This window comes from Mytilus californianus, unplaced genomic scaffold (genome assembly GCF_021869535.1).
Source record: "Mytilus californianus isolate M0D057914Y unplaced genomic scaffold, xbMytCali1.0.p SCAF_1, whole genome shotgun sequence".
Taxonomy (NCBI): domain Eukaryota; kingdom Metazoa; phylum Mollusca; class Bivalvia; order Mytilida; family Mytilidae; genus Mytilus; species Mytilus californianus.
This window is the reverse complement of record NW_026262581.1, coordinates 89943007-89961920: the sequence shown is the minus strand read 5'-3', so window position 1 is coordinate 89961920 and position 18914 is coordinate 89943007. Positions and strand designations below refer to the sequence as shown.

The following is an 18914-nucleotide window of genomic DNA, read 5'->3' as shown; positions in this document are numbered from 1 at the left end:
TGTTCATTTAACAATGTTTAATGAAATACTTGTACATGATATAGCAGACATGTGTATTTAACCTTCAATTTACTAGCATACTCAAATTAAAAAAAAATTGTGTTTACAGTATCAGAAATTGATGATTTGACTTTGTTTTGATATGCCAATGTATTGAAACTAGAGGCTCTCAAGAGCCTGTGTCGCTCACCTGATTCTACTTTAATTTTGGAAATCATGTTAAAATAGATTAAAATCATAACATATACCCTAAATATGAGTGAGGCCAAATTTGGTTTAATATTGGCCCTGTAATTTTATAAAAAATCCTGGTGGCCATCTTGAACAGTAAATCAGCAACAAAGTAGCAACACTTCATCAGCACCTCATAAGAAACATTTATGCCATGTTTGGTTTCATTCCATTCAGTGCACCTCTAGAAGAAGCATGTGTATGTATTTCCAATGGGATCTTATGTTAAAGAAAGTCCCCCCGCTGGCGGTCATCTTGGATGAAGGATCAGCTTCAAAGTAACAACACTTAGTCAGCACCACATAAGGAACATTCATGCCATGTTTGGTTTCAATCCATTCAATGGTTCTCAAAAAGAAGACTTTTGTATGTATGGTCCATAGGGTCCTTTGTTAAACATAGTCCCCCGCAGGCGGCCATCTTGGATTATGGATCGGCTTCAAAGTTATAACACTTGGTCAACACCTCAAAAGGAACATTCATGCCATGTTTGGTTTCATTCCATTCAGTGGTTCTTTAAAAGAAGACATTTGTATGTATTTCCCTTAGGGTCCTATGTTAAACTAAGTCCCCCCTTGGCGGCCATCTTGGATGATGGATCGGCTTCAAAGTAACAACACTTTGTCAGCACCTCATAAGGAACATTCATGCCATGTTTAGTTTCATTCCATTCAGTGGTTCTCTAGAAGAATTTCAAAATGTAAAAAGTTAACGACGACGACTGACGCCAAGTGATGAGAAAAGCTCACTTGGCCCTTTGGGCCAGGTGAGCTAAAAAAAGGTATATTGTACCTGTAGTTTTGTCGTTATAAAAGACCAGGCTTTATTTTTGTTGCAGTCACAAGGAGCCATGTGAGCACACTTGAGGGTTTGTCATCTCAACTTTAAAAATTTGTCTGATGACCCCGGCTCCAAACCAAGATGGACCACATGGCTAAAATAGAACATATTGATAAAATGCAAGTTTTGTCTTTGTATTTGAACACCATAAATATAATTACAGAAAATCATATTTTTGCGGTAATCAGATATACCGCACGTTGCTATCCTAAACACGAAGGAAAACGCCCAAGACGGCCCAAAAATATATAGGTGGTGCTCCGGTCATTGGAGAGAACACAACATAGTTTTGTACACAAATATGGTGACACGAAACACGATCGGAAATTCATTTTACTATATATCTGAACGTTTAGATATGAACCGAAAAATATCGTGCGCCACACTGGCGCTGACATTTGCCACTCTATGCGCCATTTCTGGTCAAAAATGCGCAACTGGCGCACGACCTTCCCGATCACTGCAGACCAGTTCTAATAATGTTCAAATTAAGAAGATACTTCACCCTTTTAAACACGCAAAAAAATATTTCAGATGAACCCTGCAAGACAGACATGTTCTCTTTACAATCATAACATACCCTTATATAATTAACGATCTGCTCATTCCATTGCATCTGAGAAACAGACTAAAAAAAAACAGAAAACACACCACTGATCACCTTTAGCCATGAACCAGGAAATTGAGGCTGTGGTCAGTTGAATCCTTCCAGAAAGACATACACATCTTACAATTATTGCAGACACCAAATATAGATGACCTACACAGCTACATGTAGCTAAACATGATAGTACAAATTGAACATAAAAACTTGATTACATGCATATGTAGGTCAATAAATCACAAGAGCAATGTCAAGGAGTCTAGTACATGTACATGCAAATTTGATTACATGCATATGTAGGTCAATAAATCACAAGAGCAATGGTCAAGGAGTCAAGTACACGTACATCTTGCGGAGACTATATAGACTAGAGCATACATACATTGTATGACCAGCTATTGAGCTAATCAATATATATAAGCTAATCTAACAAGAGGGAAGAATTCAATTTTTCATTAATACTCAACCTTGTACACTACATGTAGTCCAAAACGTGTCTCAGACTAATGTACATCAGCTAATTTACAAAATAACAAATTCCTTAAAATATTAGGACTAACATGTACCATAATCAGGTTGAGAACAACCCCTCAAATGACCATCAATGTAATGAAAATCCCTTTTAATTTAAGAGGGGTACATTAAAAGAGATAACAAATATTTTTTTGGTAAAAACCACTTTAAATACAAATGAGCCTATATTTATATTATTTGAAGAAAATTTTCCCAAAGAACTATACATACACACATGTATGGTCGTAACATGTCATGGACTTATTATATCTTCTTTTATATTGTTAAAAATAATGGGATCCCTCTTTTAGAAAAGTTGTTTTAACTATAATGAATTTTTCCCCTTTCAACATGTTCAAGTAAAAAAAAAGTTTTTTTTTCTTTTTCCTACAACAGTAAAATGACCCCTTGCCCGAGGGAAAGTCCCTAATTTAAGGGATATTTCTCATTTGGGGGTTGTTCCCAACCTGATTTGCCAGTACCAATGTATTTCATCAATTTATTATTATAGTGTAAGAGGACATCAAACTGATTTGTACTAATTAACGTCACAGTACCCAAATTGCACCTATTCAACAAAAATAGCTGAGGAAATCTTACACGTTTTCTTTGAGACTAAACAATTTGTATTTTTATGATTTGACATTATGCACGTCTTTCAACATAGGTAAATATATTTAAAATATACACAAAATGTTAACGTTCACAGTTTATATCAGCATATGAACACATGATGAAGCATTCCCTGGAAAAAGTAAATCTACGGAAGACGGACGGACGGACAGACGGACAATGGTATACCATAATACGTCCCGTTTTTATAAACAATTCACCAAAGTTTTATGCAAATTGGTTAAAGCTCTTTTGAGTTAATGTCCGACATGTTGACGACGGATGGACAGAGGTAAACGGGCGTATAAAAATGAGTAAATATTAAATATGTAACAAGCATCCATTTCTTAAAAAATGAACAGTAACTAAGCATGGACCAATGTCAAATTGTTCTAAATATTTGAAAAAATTACACAAAACATCTCCTAACTTATTCGGTTTTTAAGGATGTGAATTTAAGCATTGATTCAATTTGGGTACTCCTCATTACAGTATTCTGGATCGTTTGGAGGTCTGTTGAAACCCGTTTTTCTGTGATTCAATATGGATTCAAAATTAAATTGGTGGAACCATTTACACAATAATGACACTTCTACAAAATAAACACAGAATGGAAACTTGTCTGGATCATAAATAAACGTAGGTGAAAAAACTGTCAAAATAGGTGCAATTTGGGTACCGTCTCGTTACATGTATATATAATTTGATCAAGAAATTGGTCATCAAGATAACAGTTAACACAGTATCTATAGTACAAGTATATATGCAGCCATGTCTAGTTAGAATTGGTACATTTATACGATGCCTTGTGTACAGATAGTGGCAAACACTATGCATCTCCGGAACTTTTGCAACAACTCGTTGTGGGGCCAGCAGGTGGCATAATTTGTAACACATGCATCAGGACATGTCATGTGTTAAAAAGTTAACATAACCATGCGATACAACTGAAGACCCGGGGGGTGGGTGGGGGCACTTCCTATATACAAGGTGAAAGGATGTACAGCTGGAATATGTCACTTTTTCAGGCTTAAAAATGTGTGAATAGGTCGGAAAACTATCAGAAATATATGACAATGTCAATAAAGTTCCCATAACTTCTTCACTGTCATCTTTCTTGGTGTTAAAAATCGGTTGTGTTTTTATCAACCAATTTTTCTCTTTTGACACTTTGGTATTTCATTTGTACATTACACACCACATGAAACCCAAACAATACCTACACCATATATGAAAAGGTATACATTTTTAAAATATAAATTATATAAAAAGGATGGGGGTAAAAAGTAAAATCACAAAAATACTGAACTCCAAGGAAAATTCAATCGGAAAGTCCCTAATCACATGGCAAAATCAAATGACAAAACACATCAAACGAATGGACAACAACTGTCATATACCTGACTTGGTACAGGCATTTTCAAATGTAGAAAATGGTGGATTGAACCTGGTTTTATAGCGCTAAACCTCTCACTTGTACGACAGTCTTATCAAATTCCGTTATATTTACAACGATGCGTGAACAAAACAGACATTATAAATAAAATAGTCAAAATATGGGTACAGCCGTCATCACTGTGTTACAATATCAAAACAAACAATTATTTACAAAAACAGAACCCTAGCGGCACCCCTAACAATTAAGTATTGAAGTGGACCCCATCCCCTTAAGGTTCATCATAACAAATGGACAAATATGGCCGTATTTTCACCTCAAAAACTACTCTGTGTACAGACTTACCTGTACAGTTTGGAAAGTTTTAAGGCCTGGCATCCACTAGATAAATAAAAGTTAAAATTATTTTGCATATCAGAAAGATGAAATCTTGTTTGGATTATGATGGTCATTTTTTTTCGTTCCTGCAGAAGGTGTTAAAATTAACTAAGTTGGGGAAACAATTTTGAGATGCTCCCTCTCAGGTAACAACTGGTTTGTATTGTATTAATTGTCCTTGATTGGCATGGACAATAGATATCTACACATCTATAGGTGAGTTAAAGGTAGGAATTGAGTGGACCATATCAAATGCAACTCAGGTGTTTGTTTATTTTTACATCTTCTGCAGAAAGGAAAAAAATGCCCATCAAAATCCAAAAACGATTTTATCTTTCTGATATGCAAAATAAATTTAACTTTTATATATCTAGTGGATGCCAGGCCTTAAAACTTTCCAAACTGCACAGGTAAGTCTGTACACAGAGTAGTTTTTGAGGTGAAAATACGGCCATATTTGTCCATTTGTTATGATGAACCTTAAAACAACATATCAAATGGTCGCCCCTTCTACTTCAGGTTCATCATAACAAATGGAAAAAAATGTCTGTATTTACACACCTAATTAATTAAATGTTGACCCGTGTTTTAGTGAAATTACCTGCGTGTAAACTGGAGCTGTCTGGAACTTGGAAGCTAATTCACCCTATTTCAAGTCAGATTTATAATATTAACGATCTCGAAATTATATCACAACCAAATGTGCGGTCTATTTTAAGTAAAGTCTTGACTGTTTATTCGTCTGTTTCAAATTTCTCCTCCTCACAGTTGGTCAGTCATCTTCATTCTACTTCGAGCCATGCTTTCCACGCCGGGGTTCACCGTTCATCAAAAAAGGGCGGTAAATCAAAATGAGGTACTTTGACGAGGTAAGTAAAGAGAGACAACTCCTGCGTAACGAAGATAGTCCGAGATTACTCTGACGTCCAACGGCTGTTTTGCCAGACAAGCTGGGGCCGTGGGACGTCAGAGCTCGTCCCATATCAAAAAGTGGATATTTGCCCGTCCAAAATAGATGCGCTGCTTCGTCGCTTCTGGTGCCAACGGACGGCCTTGGAATTATATAAATCGGGTATCAATTTGTTCATTTTTCATTTATCTCTTCATTTATGTAAGTTTCACCTACCTGCCACCCTTTATTTTCTCATATTTAGACAGTTTTCACAGTGACCCAACGTTTCTGGCATTTTGACTTTCATTTTGAAAGATTGTCATGTGATCACGAGAAAAAAGTAAGGCACAATGGACTATGGGAAATGATAGGTCAATATGAATATATAATCAAACACCTCGCTCATTTACGATGCAAGCAATGTAAATATCAGAGAGCTTCCGAATGTTATCGTAGTTGGCACTAAATGCTAAATACCGATCTCCTGTAAAGGAGGTGAAAAATCGTGGTTGGCTACTAAATGTTAAATATCGATCTCCTATAAAGGAGGTGAAAAAAGTATAAATATTTGCATATTTGAGTCTCGAGGTCGCAAAATCTCTCGTAACATTTGAAAATAAAAGTAAAAATGTCTGAATCGATGGGTCACTGTGAAAACTGTCTAAATATGAGAAAATAAAGGGTGGCAGGTAGGTGAAACTTACATAAATGAAGAGATAAATGAAAAATGAACAAATTGATACCCGATTTATATAATTCCAAGGCCGTCCGTTGGCACCAGAAGCGACGAAGCAGCGCATCTATTTTGGACGGGCAAATATCCACTTTTTGATATGGGACGAGCTCTGACGTCCCACGGCCCCAGCTTGTCTGGCAAAACAGCCGTTGGACGTCAGAGTAATCTCGGACTAAACGAAGACGACGCTTCAACGTTAAAAAAATATCTGCTTATCTCCAAATTGATTCATAACATTTTATGTAAAAGATCAATACTATACATTTTGTTAGAATAGTTTAAGATCGTGTTTAAAGTCATCTGACAACCATTGAGAGAGAATTGTATCAATTTCGGTGCTGACGGTAACTGGTCCTCGGTATCTTCAAATTTCGTACGAAATCAGACGCCGTAAAAAGTTAATTTCTAGAAAATTCGGTCAATATTAAATACTGACCAATTGAAGTATTAAAGTATTTTTGGTAACCACTTTCCTTGTCAAAGGATAGATTTAAATTTTCTCACGTTAAGAAGATAAATGACATATACTGACAAAAAGTGACGGTAACTGGTCCTCGACCAGTATTGCTGAACATTTTTGCTGTTTACAACTTCTGTCTTATATAGTTTTCTAGATATTTAACCTTTATTTGACGATATTTCAATGAACCTGTATTCTAATACTTTCATTAACAGACTAGTACAATTTGAAGGTTTCTTTATCCTCTTGATTGTCTATACATTATTCATTGGTATGCTTGAAGAAGTCCGTACCGGTACCATCTGCAACAATCGTTACCGACAGAAGTCATCGAATTAGTCCGAGATTACTCTGACGTCCAACGGCTGTTTTGCCAGACAAGCTGGGGCCGTGGGACGTCAGAGCTCGTCCCATATCAAAAAGTGGATATTTGCCCGTCCAAAATAGATGCGCTGCTTCGTCGCTTCTGGTGCCAACGGACGGCCTTGGAATTATATAAATCGGGTATCAATTTGTTCATTTTTCATTTATCTCTTCATTTATGTAAGTTTCACCTACCTGCCACCCTTTATTTTCTCATATTTAGACAGTTTTCACAGTGACCCAACGTTTCTGGCATTTTGACTTTCATTTTGAAAGATTGTCATGTGATCACGAGAAAAAAGTAAGGCACAATGGACTATGGGAAATGATAGGTCAATATGAATATATAATCAAACACCTCGCTCATTTACGATGCAAGCAATGTAAATATCAGAGAGCTTCCGAATGTTATCGTAGTTGGCACTAAATGCTAAATACCGATCTCCTGTAAAGGAGGTGAAAAATCGTGGTTGGCTACTAAATGTTAAATATCGATCTCCTATAAAGGAGGTGAAAAAAGTATAAATATTTGCATATTTGAGTCTCGAGGTCGCAAAATCTCTCGTAACATTTGAAAATAAAAGTAAAAATGTCTGAATCGATGGGTCACTGTGAAAACTGTCTAAATATGAGAAAATAAAGGGTGGCAGGTAGGTGAAACTTACATAAATGAAGAGATAAATGAAAAATGAACAAATTGATACCCGATTTATATAATTCCAAGGCCGTCCGTTGGCACCAGAAGCGACGAAGCAGCGCATCTATTTTGGACGGGCAAATATCCACTTTTTGATATGGGACGAGCTCTGACGTCCCACGGCCCCAGCTTGTCTGGCAAAACAGCCGTTGGACGTCAGAGTAATCTCGGACTATCATCGAATATGGTTTTTGATACATAAAAAGAGTGAACATTTAGATTGTGTGTGGACTATCATAGCCTCAACCTAAAAGGTTAAAGGTTCTTATGCACTACCTCGCATTTGGGAGATGCTGGAATCCTTACGAGAGATGATCTAACAAGAGAGTAAAATATAGCTTCAAACAGGAAGAATAACATCAGAGATGCGCAACTACGTAATTCGGCGATAAGATATTCGATACGGCATTATCGTATGAACAGAGACCAAGTAAGAAAGATATACCGTTATCACTTGTACATAGCCATCTCTTAAACAACTTTAACAAACTGGTTATTAAGAACGAGTTTCTTTTACTGTAGAACAACTGTTAGCGGCTACATCAGAGATCAACTTGTTTTCACATATTTTCAGATACCAACAATGATCCGATCTCTACATCTCAACATAGGTCGTCAAGGTCGTGATAGGACAACACATTGTTGGATGACAATTTTATTAGTATGGAATGACGAATGATAATAATGTGCGGATGGAATGATTATGTTTGACTCAGAAGAAGCATCCCAACTAATGAGCTCCGATGTTTGTATGGATGTCTTGATGCTAAAACTTTCTTAAGGTAATTCCCAGCACATCTTGGTAATAACCGCTCATTTCATGAGAAACGCACATGCGATATCAACAAAGAACATGTGTACAGAAACGAAATTAAAAGGTCTATATTACAATGCATATACTATGGGCTACCAGAACGTATTTACTTCTGTCAAGGAGGCAGAGCTATTTGATATAAGAATTTAACTTTTTGTTTAAAATTATATTACAACAATGTGCGTGTAGCAATATACTAGTATTACAACTACGTGAATGAGTACTCATCAGTCTAATTAAAATATAGAACTCTGATTTCGTTATACTCCATATATGCTCATAACTCTGATTTCGTTATACTCCATATATGCTTATAACTCTGATTTCGTTATACTCCATATGTGCTCATATGGAGTATAACGAAATCAGAGTTCTATATTTTAATAAGACTGAGTACTCGTTACAATTTTGACTTTAAATGAGAACACAAATTATATAATATATAGAAGAATGAAGCCTTTGTAAAACAGACGAGCTCCATTACCGGTATCACAGTCTTCACAACGAAGAAAGAAAACGGACCCACCTTCTGCCCATTTGTACTGACTCATTCAATGGCATCACTGCTATGAATAAGAATAAGAATAAGAATTTTATCAGTTTAAAATCCAAACAATAGGATTGTTAATAAAATAACAAAACGATAGACAGAAAACAATACAAACATGTAGCATTAAAAAAAATGTTAAATTTTTATTACAATACCTTTTTTGGACAACATGCCTCCTTTATAAAGTAATCATTTCAAATATCTTTATTATATATATTATAATATTAGTCATGAATCATACACAGTTCATGTATTGACATTATAGTTGTTTCTCTCTTTATATATTTCACTTATACTGTTAACAGTGATAATTAGGTCTTTCCACTTTTCTGTGGAAAGACCTATTGTATTTGTTCTGATTATTATTTTTTTTTCTGCCAAATTTTGTTATCACATAAAATTTTTGTTTCGCAATATGTCGCCAAGATATTTCTTATATAGTATCATACAGTTTATGCGCTTTTTATTTTCACCAATTCTAAGTCGAACAATTTTCTTTGTGAGAGTTATCTCCCTATTCACTGTTTATCAAGTGTGTGCATCTCCTTCGTAACAAAAAAAGATATCGACAAAATTCTTTTTCTAAATTGTTCGTTACATCCTCAGGAATTTTTGGCTAATTTGGATCGAAGTGATTTGATGAAATATTAAAGGAGTTATCTGCCTTTACCAAATAAATTTGTCGGTATGTTTTTTTTAACTCATAAACCGTTAACCGTATAACCCTGGAATCTTTTTTGAGGTCCCTAGGGCCTAACTGAGAATAGGTCAAATGTCAAGGTCAAGTTCTCAATTTTGACTTTTTCTTGTTTTTGCATTTTCTGAAACACTTTTAAAGATATATATGAAACAACAAGTGCAAAATGTTTGCTTTATTGTAAAGAAGATATGTTACATTTGGTCTGAAACAATCTAATGGCATCTTATAGGAGTTAGTGCCCTTGAAATGTCCAATTATAAGGTTAATTGATTATTACTTCAACTTAGTTCATTATAAAGCCATATGAACTTATACATATGATATAGTACCTTGAAAAATGACAACCGGAAGTGACCTTGAGAAAACCGGAAGTAGCCATTTTTGCACTTTCTTCATGGAAAAGTACTCGGAATCCATATATTTTGTAATTTTAATACATTAACTTATCACTGAAGACTAGAAATGACTTTCGATAATTATCTCCTGGTTTACAAGCAAAAGTAAATAGAAACTATATATTTTTGGAATCAGTGTGAAAGAAACTATTATATGAGACCGGAAGTGACATTTACTTCACCGGAAGTAGCTAATTATCTCCTTTATTTCACTCAGAAGTATATAGAAACCACTTATTTATCGCATCAGTATGAAGGAACTGATGATAAGATGCCAATTTTAACTTTGAGCAAACAGGAACTAGCTTCTTTTCAATAAATTTAAAAATTGCTGTGGAAAGATCTTCAATTGTTCTCTGAACAATTGGTTTTTAATCAATATATCACATTCTTCGCAAGAAAATATAAAATCAAATTTGCTTTCATTACTCATTGAATTAAAACAGGAAACAATATTAGAAATTTCATTAAACATGACCAAGTATTGTCTAACCTATAAATAAAGAAGGCGCGAGTCTGGTTGATGTGGTTGGAAAACTACCTGACGAAGCTGACTTTAGCACTCCACAAAGTGATATTGATCAGTAAGTGATGAGTAAGATGATCTGGACGATGATTACGCTGTTTAGGACGTAACTGGGGAAAATTAGGAACTGCAAAGAACTTGAATTGAGGGTGACGCCCATCCATCTGAAGAGAGTGATACAGCTGATCCAGTACTTGAGCAGGGTGAAGTGATAGAGGCTGTTCACCATGTAGCTGACACTACATCAACTAATGATACAGTTGAACCTGTTCAAGACTTCACTGGTGATGAAACAGTCGATAACTCTCAACCGACATTTTAATACCTCTGATAAAACCAAGAAGATCCGTATGTGTCAGAACATCAACGGTTACAAAGACGTGTAAGAACTTTATAGTTTCAAAGAAGTCACATGAAGGAGTTTGGCTCTAGTGGCTCTTTCGAAGGTCTGCAAACATGATTTTAGACTGGTATCTTTGATGACGTTTTAGTTTTTGTTTCTTCTAAATAGGCATGATGACTGAAACTTCACAGCATCAACTTACTTCGTGTAGGAGTTATTTACCTTTAGTCTACTCTAGACCAATTTTAGTGGTTTGCATATTATATTGCAAAATATTACGGAAAGATGGAAACTGAAAATTGTAAAAATTTTCAACAATACAAAATCTACAAAAATGTCAATATGACTGAAACCATCAATTGTCTCCATATAGGAGTTCTTGTACATAAAAAACGATTTTTTTTATCGATTTCGATTTTTCTTTCTTTTATCTTTAAATGTCTATTATATACAGAAAGACTGTTAACAAGCAAATGTGATCAGAAACACAAAATCTTCGAAAACGCAATATGACTGAGTTTATCAAATGACTCTTTGTAAGAGTTTTTGCCCCAAAAAGCATACGATACAGTTGTGATTCCACGGTGATTTTTTGGCCAAAATTTGCATACAAGCTATATTTCACCCGATCAAGTCAACTATGTAATAAGAAATTTTGGATATTACTTGAAATTCGATGTTAAGGACATTTCTATCTTTTGAGCAGAACATCAGATTGTTTTGTTCCAAAAGATAATATACAAGCGGGATTTTGGTAAACAAATGTTGAGTACTTTTTTTTACATACGTATTTTCTAACTATGTGTAACAACTCTTTTGAAATATCAAATTTATTAATTTGTTCATTTAAAAATAATTTTTTATATGCAAAGCAAAATAAAAAGAACTGAGGTAATCGCATGAAGTCCAAATGGCACTAGACAGAGTGTGTCTCCTACTATACATGCATCTAATTCATGTGAACCAATATTCAATCGAATTGTAACAACAGGAAATAGGGCACCATCGGGAAGTTTAAAGTTCAAACGACTATTCCGGTATCTAAAGATCTAAGATCGCGAAAACAAGTCCTTGTAAGTTGAGAGACAGACAATTTGAGATGGTTATTGGTAAACCGGTGTACTGCCGATTTCAGTCGTTTTCCCTCAATAATGGGGAAGAGGGTATATTACTGCTGAGAAATGGGAAGTTGACAATGGGGAATCAGAAAACCGCACGTTTGTCATAGATCCAGGTTTGAAGTAGTCCATCTGCGTCAATATCAAGAAAAGATCTAGAAATGAAGCTGATATCTAGTTTTGGTAGTATCCTTAGTTTCAAGTTTTCAAAAAATAAATGAGATTCAAGTGCTTACTAAAATGTGGATTGTTGAGTGGGATGACATCTTCTATATATCTGAAAGTGAAATTGAAGAACTTGGCAAGAAGCTTTTTCTTGCTGTCTTTGAGAAGGTTTTGTGTAAGTTCTGCTTCATAAAGGAAAATCTATTTGGATACACTGTTTGTTGAAATATCATGCCACCAAAATCAACAAATATGTTGTCGATCAAAAAAGTCCATCATTTTGATGATATCGTCTATTGTGCATTTGTTGTTTGAATTAGTGTGGTTCTTCTCAAAGAAAGGTTTTCACGACTTAAAAGAAGAAAAAACCATTATACCGTTAAGGTTATTCCATTAACGAAACAATTAAGTTACATGAATGAAACTGTCAATTGACTGTTAAATGCAGTTGTTGCCTCTAAATATCTATCTTAATGTTATGCCCCGCCAGAGAGAGTAATGGGAGGCATATTAGAGTTTTTGGTTTAAGGTAGTTTAAGGCTTTGGTTTAAGGTAACTTAAAGTTTTGATTTAAGGTAGCTTAAAAGTTTTGGTTTAAGGTAGCTTAGATTTTTATTTGTAGGAGGTTTACAGTGAAGTTGTGGACACATCAACTTGAAACTTAGTATAAGTGTTCGGTGTGAACTTTTAAATATATGTACTAAATTGGGGTTTTTATTTCGTAGTTCATCGAACATTTAAATGAGATTGTGTGAGTGGGTCATGGTGTCCTATAGACACATATAATAGTACATATCAGTTGTTTGTTTCAATCTTCACCTCACAAGCTACGAAACTGATTTATATAGCTTTTCCGTATGCAGTAACATTAACTCTAGTTAATGTTGGAACTTCGGCAACCGCACAGCACAAGTACGAGGGAAAAGCCGTGATGAAAGAAAATGCAAATGTGGAAAGTAGAAAGAGTTAATTGATTCTGAAAGAAAACAAATGATGCACCAACTCATTTAACAACTGTTATGAAAAAGTTTTATTATCAAATGGAAACGCAAGGAAAAAACTGAACATCGGCTTCCTGATTCATGTTTGATTGTTAATGAAGGTCATGATCGGTTAACATCGGCAACACAACTCGAAAGTTAATTAGCAGCCAACGTTTTTGAACAGCAATCACTGGAGGGAGTATCTTCTGTCTATTATACGTTATGGGTTCGTAATAAATGTTTTAAAAAAACATACACAAAGGACTTATTTTAATATATATGCATGCATTGGCTCAATTATTTCCTTAATATCATAATTAAAAGAAACTCGTTTCATGTGACATTAAGGGAAAGGGCTTAAAAGATTTTGTAAGCATTTGTTTTATTTGGAAGGTTTTCATTAAAAAAGAAATAAATAGATAATATGATCTAGGCATTGAGAAAAAAAGTAATTTATTGGCCTTTAATTCACTTGAAATCACAAAAAAAAATTGAATTTAAAAATTCATAAGTTATCTTGGGGGGAAGAGATGAAAATAAATAAAATATATAAAATAGCTTTTTTCAATATCCCACTCATATCAAGCTGTGACAACAATATAATTCCGAGAACTTAAAGGGATACATTAGTTGAGGGTTGTAACGGTTTCGATAATGAAAAACTATATCATAACGATCATAAACCCTTTATCAATCATATTTAAATTATGACCCGGACCCCTAACCAACCCCCCTCCCCTCCCCCCCCCCCCCCCCAAAAAAAAACCCCGCGTGGATCCGCCAATGTGTACATTGTCAGATTGTTTAGATCTGCCAAGGTGTGCCGAATGAACTTCAGAAGAAGCGAGACAGGGTAAACGTCTCCTGCTATGCATGCATCACCCGCCATGCGAATTCACATCCAGTCAAAATATCACAATCGGGAATAGGTCAAGAAACGGTAAAATTACAGGTCATACAACTATATTTCTTTTTAAAGATCTAAAACCGCGAAATCATGTCGCTAGTGAGTTGAGAAACCGAAACATCGTAACTGGCAACCAATTCGTGATGGTGACCGTGAAACTCTTGCAGTATACATCTCGGATAGCTGATACAGAACGATTGCCATTGTTTGTAATACCCAATAAATTAGTCACTTGCGTTTCTAATAAGTATATGATAAATATCAAAAGCTCTATGGTATACTTTTGACTGTTGCGAAATTCAGACTCCTAGGTTGTTGTTTTTTTTTTTAGCTTTTGTTCATTATTATATTTTCAATCTTTTGATTTTAACAGCAATACGAAATCATCTGACAATATTTCTATGAATTTTTGTTTTTGATTAGGCAGGTCATGAGTACGTAAGTATTTCTTTATTGCAGTTTCTTATATTTTTATTTTATTTATTTATTTTTTAATATTTTTTCCGGGGGTCTGATTTCAACGTGGACAGAGGATAACTTATATATTATGTCCCAGGTACTGATATTTCATTTTATCACTGAGTCGTATGTGTTATATACTTTTGACCAACCAATTGGTTCTTTATGTAAGTATGTTAAAAATAAACTATGTGGAAGTTATTTAACATTTTGGAATTAACTGAAGTATCAAACAATCAACTCAGAAAAAGGGAAGATTGGTATACTTATTTTTCTATAAAAGATTGTTTTAAAAAAGAAAAAATATTTAGAACTACAAGATTTAAAAAAAAAAGGTCAATTTGTAAATTAAGAATAAGCGCTCACTCTTTAAAAATAGAGACGGACAGATATTAAAAAAAACGTATAGATAGATCCGAGCGTCTTTGTTTAAATTGCTCACGTGGTAAAGTCCAGGGTGAGTTTCATTTTTTATGAGAATGTCCACTATATGATAGCAAAAGAGAAGATTTGTTTCGATACATTTCTAACATTAATTTGTTATAAATCTAAAAACTTAAATAAATCTTTAAAATTTGTATGGTTCTTGACACAAGAAAATGTATCTCTTATGGAAAAAATGGGCTGTTATATTGGCGAGTGTTTTAAATTAAAGAGATCAGGTCCGCATATTGATACTAGTAAATAATTTGATAACGAATGCATACAATGTAATTTTATTATTTAATTGTATATTCATAATATATATATGGTTGTTGGCTCTGATTCTGACCAATGCTAATATACTAAATAGCCTAAATATACATGTACACTGTGGTGTTTATTGTTGTAATTATCAGTAACTGATTTTATGCCCTTTATGGGCCCTGTAATTTGGGAAATAAAAAAAATATATAGATATAAGAAGATGTGGTATGAGTGCCAATGAGACAACTCACCATCTCAGTTACAATATATAAAAGTAAACCATTATAGGTCAAGGTACGGCCTTCAACACGGAGCATTGGCTCACACCGAACAGCAAGCTATAAAGGGCCCCAAAAAATTACTAGTGTAAAACCATTCAAACGGAAAAACCAACGGTCTAATCTATATAAAAACGAGAAACGAGAAACACGTATGAACTACATAAACAGACGACAACTACTGTAATCAGATTCCTGACTTAGGACAGTTACAAACATTTGCAGCGGGATTAAACGTTTTAATGGTACCAAATCTTCTCCCTTTTCTAAAACAATAGTATAACATCACAACATAGAAAAACACACTATAAAATATCAATTGGAAGGCTTAACTCAATCAAAAAACGTAAATTAACACACAATGAAAGAATAATATATATACTAATGTTGTTTTGATTTTTATATTGCATGTGCTTTGTACCAGAGCTATTTATTACAATTGTATTATATGTCTCTGTTTGTACGCATTGATATTGGTTGCTCTGTGCCGATTGCAGGGACTTTCTATACTATAGAAAGTCCCTGGTGATTGTTTGTATGTCAGTGTTGTGTTGCATAAATGTTATTATATATAAGAGCTCATGTTTTTACGTTATCTGTCATTCTGTATGAAATATGAAAACCGTCTGTCAATAATGATTACTGGTTCTTACTATGTTCAACATACCGTACCAAAGTATATAAAAACTTATCAGATTACATATACTGTGTTTTCATATCACAGTGGTCATATACATGAATGGAAACGGGAAATGTGTCACAGAGACAACAACCTGACCAAAGAGCAGAAAACAGTCGAAGGCCACCAATGGGTCTTCAATACAGCGAGAAGATCCCGCACCAGGAGACGGGCTTCAGCTGGCCCCTAAAAAATGTATACTAGTTCAGCGAAAATGTGAAATCATTGAGAATGGAAATGGGGAATGTGTCAAAGAGACAACAGCCCGATCAAAGAGCAGAAAACAGCCGAATATACATTTGTACATCGTGCAATCGGTTAAAGACAGATGGTAATGAGAAACCAAAGCCAGATTTATCTCCTCATCAATCCAAATGGCGCATAGCTTAATGCGGTCCTTATCAGCTTCCTGCTGATCATCCAAAGCGTTTGTTTACAGCATGGAAGTAATATTTAAATATTACTTCCATGTTTACAGTAAATTATATCAAGTCTACACACATATATTAATTATTTCATAAACAATTACCCACTATTTGCTGGTGTACACATAATTATCGAGTTATATGTGTAATACTTATCATTGCTCCATGCCTAATATACTAGTTGTTATCATATGCTAGCTGTGCGGAAATATACATTAGCTTTATATATGTCTATAGAGAAGCAACTAAAGGTTACTAATTACGTTTTAGTGCGTTGCATTTTTATCTTTATATAATATATTTGGTTAGACTTTTGAAACCACTTTCATATCCGGTGGAAATTACCTGATAAATTTTGTAAACATCACAACCCATGTCAAGGAGATATTTGTAAAGTAGATGAATTTCGTCAGTCCGTCGTGATTTAAATAGAAAGTGAAAATTTGAATACATGCTCTCACATACTTAGACAAAGTAAACAATTTAATATGTAACTAATGGAATTGATTTCAACATCGTATATACATTAGTCATTACATGTACGAAATGAAACTAACATGTCTCAATGTAGCAAGCTTGAATTCTATCTTAAAGAAGAATAATAATATTTTTACCCATGAAACAAATTTCATAGTAGATATAAGAAAATGTGGTATGAGTGCCAATGAGACAACTCTCCATCCAAGTCACAATTTATAAAAGTAAACCATTATCATGATTATAGGTCAAAGTACGGTCTTCAACACGGCTTTGGGCCAAAAATTAGTGCAAATACACCTTATCTCTATTACTACTAGTATATTTAAGATTGAAGTCTAATGCACCTTCCACATGCATGATTTGAACTCACAACCTCAGTGTTGACAGGCTAGTGATACAGTAGATTAACTACTTAGGTCACTGAGGCCCCTGGGTCATCGAAAGAAAACATTTCAAAACAAAAGCTTTGCTAACACTTGAAATATGTTCATAGTCAATAAACTTTTTCAAACATCTTCTCTGAAAAACTATTATACAAATTCAAATTTACATGAAACTTGACATGCTTGATCAATAGGGTGTATACAATACAATACAAAGTTTTTTATTGTCAAGTATGATGCCCAATAATTTGAGCTGTACAATTAAGTTCAATTTCATACAAGTGATTACATATTGATTACATTGATTATTAACAATTAAACAAAATCAAGTCTTTCTCAGCAGAATAATTTCTACAAGATATGTATAGTTTTACAATATAATATAGATGGACAAACTACTGTTGACTAAACTGTATCTAGAATTAAATTTCTCTCTTTGAATAAAGTACACAATAATAAACTTACTTTTTTAATTATAACATTATCCTCAGATGACATTAACCATATTAATTTTGATTTATTTGGGAGGCTTTTAAAGTTTTTGTTAACCTTATTTAAGTAATTTATATATTCAGATCTTTTATTTTCTAAAACAGGACACTGAAGAAGATGATGAATTTCATCTTCAACTTCAGTGTTGCATAAATTACATATTCTATTCTCCACTCGAAGCCCCACATATCTGCCTCTTTCAATTTCTAATTTATGTGCTTTGACTCTGAACTTAGTGAGCAGTCGCCTATCACCCTCATTCAAAATTAATAAGTATTTTTCCATACCAATATTTTCTTTAAATAATCTGTAAGTTCTTAGTTTATTTCCATGCTGTTTATTTTGTCTATCATTGTAAAGTTCAGATTTCCAAATACAAGAATATTTCTGTTTTAATTTCCGGTAAATTAGTGATTTTAAATCCATCTTTGAATTTTTAACAAGTTTAAGATCTATATCAAGATATTTCATAAGAATAACAATACAACTATACCAACTATTTTTGTTTAAACTATTTAGTGATCTAGAGACATTCAGAGCTTCAGAGAGAAGGATATCATCAGACTTTAATACATATTTATAATATCTAAACATATTTAAAATTACTTCAAGAAATAAGGGATATCTTCCCATTTCACCCAATACAGCTATATTTGTAGATTTCTTACCTAGACCCATAGAAAATTTACAGAAGTTGACATGAATACTTTCTTGTTTCATGTCTTTGCATAGTTTAAATAGATTATGTTCATTTTTATTTAGTTTATTTATTACTGAAGCTCCCCATATTTCACTCCCATATAACAAC

The 18914-nt window shown here is 33.9% G+C and overlaps 1 protein-coding gene across 2 annotated transcripts in view; it reads left to right on the top strand.

Annotated features, from left to right (window-relative positions):
- The window catches only part of LOC127709723 (NF-kappa-B essential modulator-like), a 238806-nt gene that overhangs the window by 205133 nt on the left and 14759 nt on the right, over positions 1 to 18914 (top strand). Inside the window, exon 1 of one of the 2 annotated variants that reach the window (XM_052215391.1) lies at positions 17077 to 17225. The exons of the other annotated variant lie outside the window; for it this stretch is intronic. The gene's annotated coding sequence lies outside the window, so the exon portion shown is untranslated. Of the gene's footprint in view, positions 1 to 17076; positions 17226 to 18914 lie in introns of those variants that run through there. 2 annotated transcript variants of the gene reach the window in all.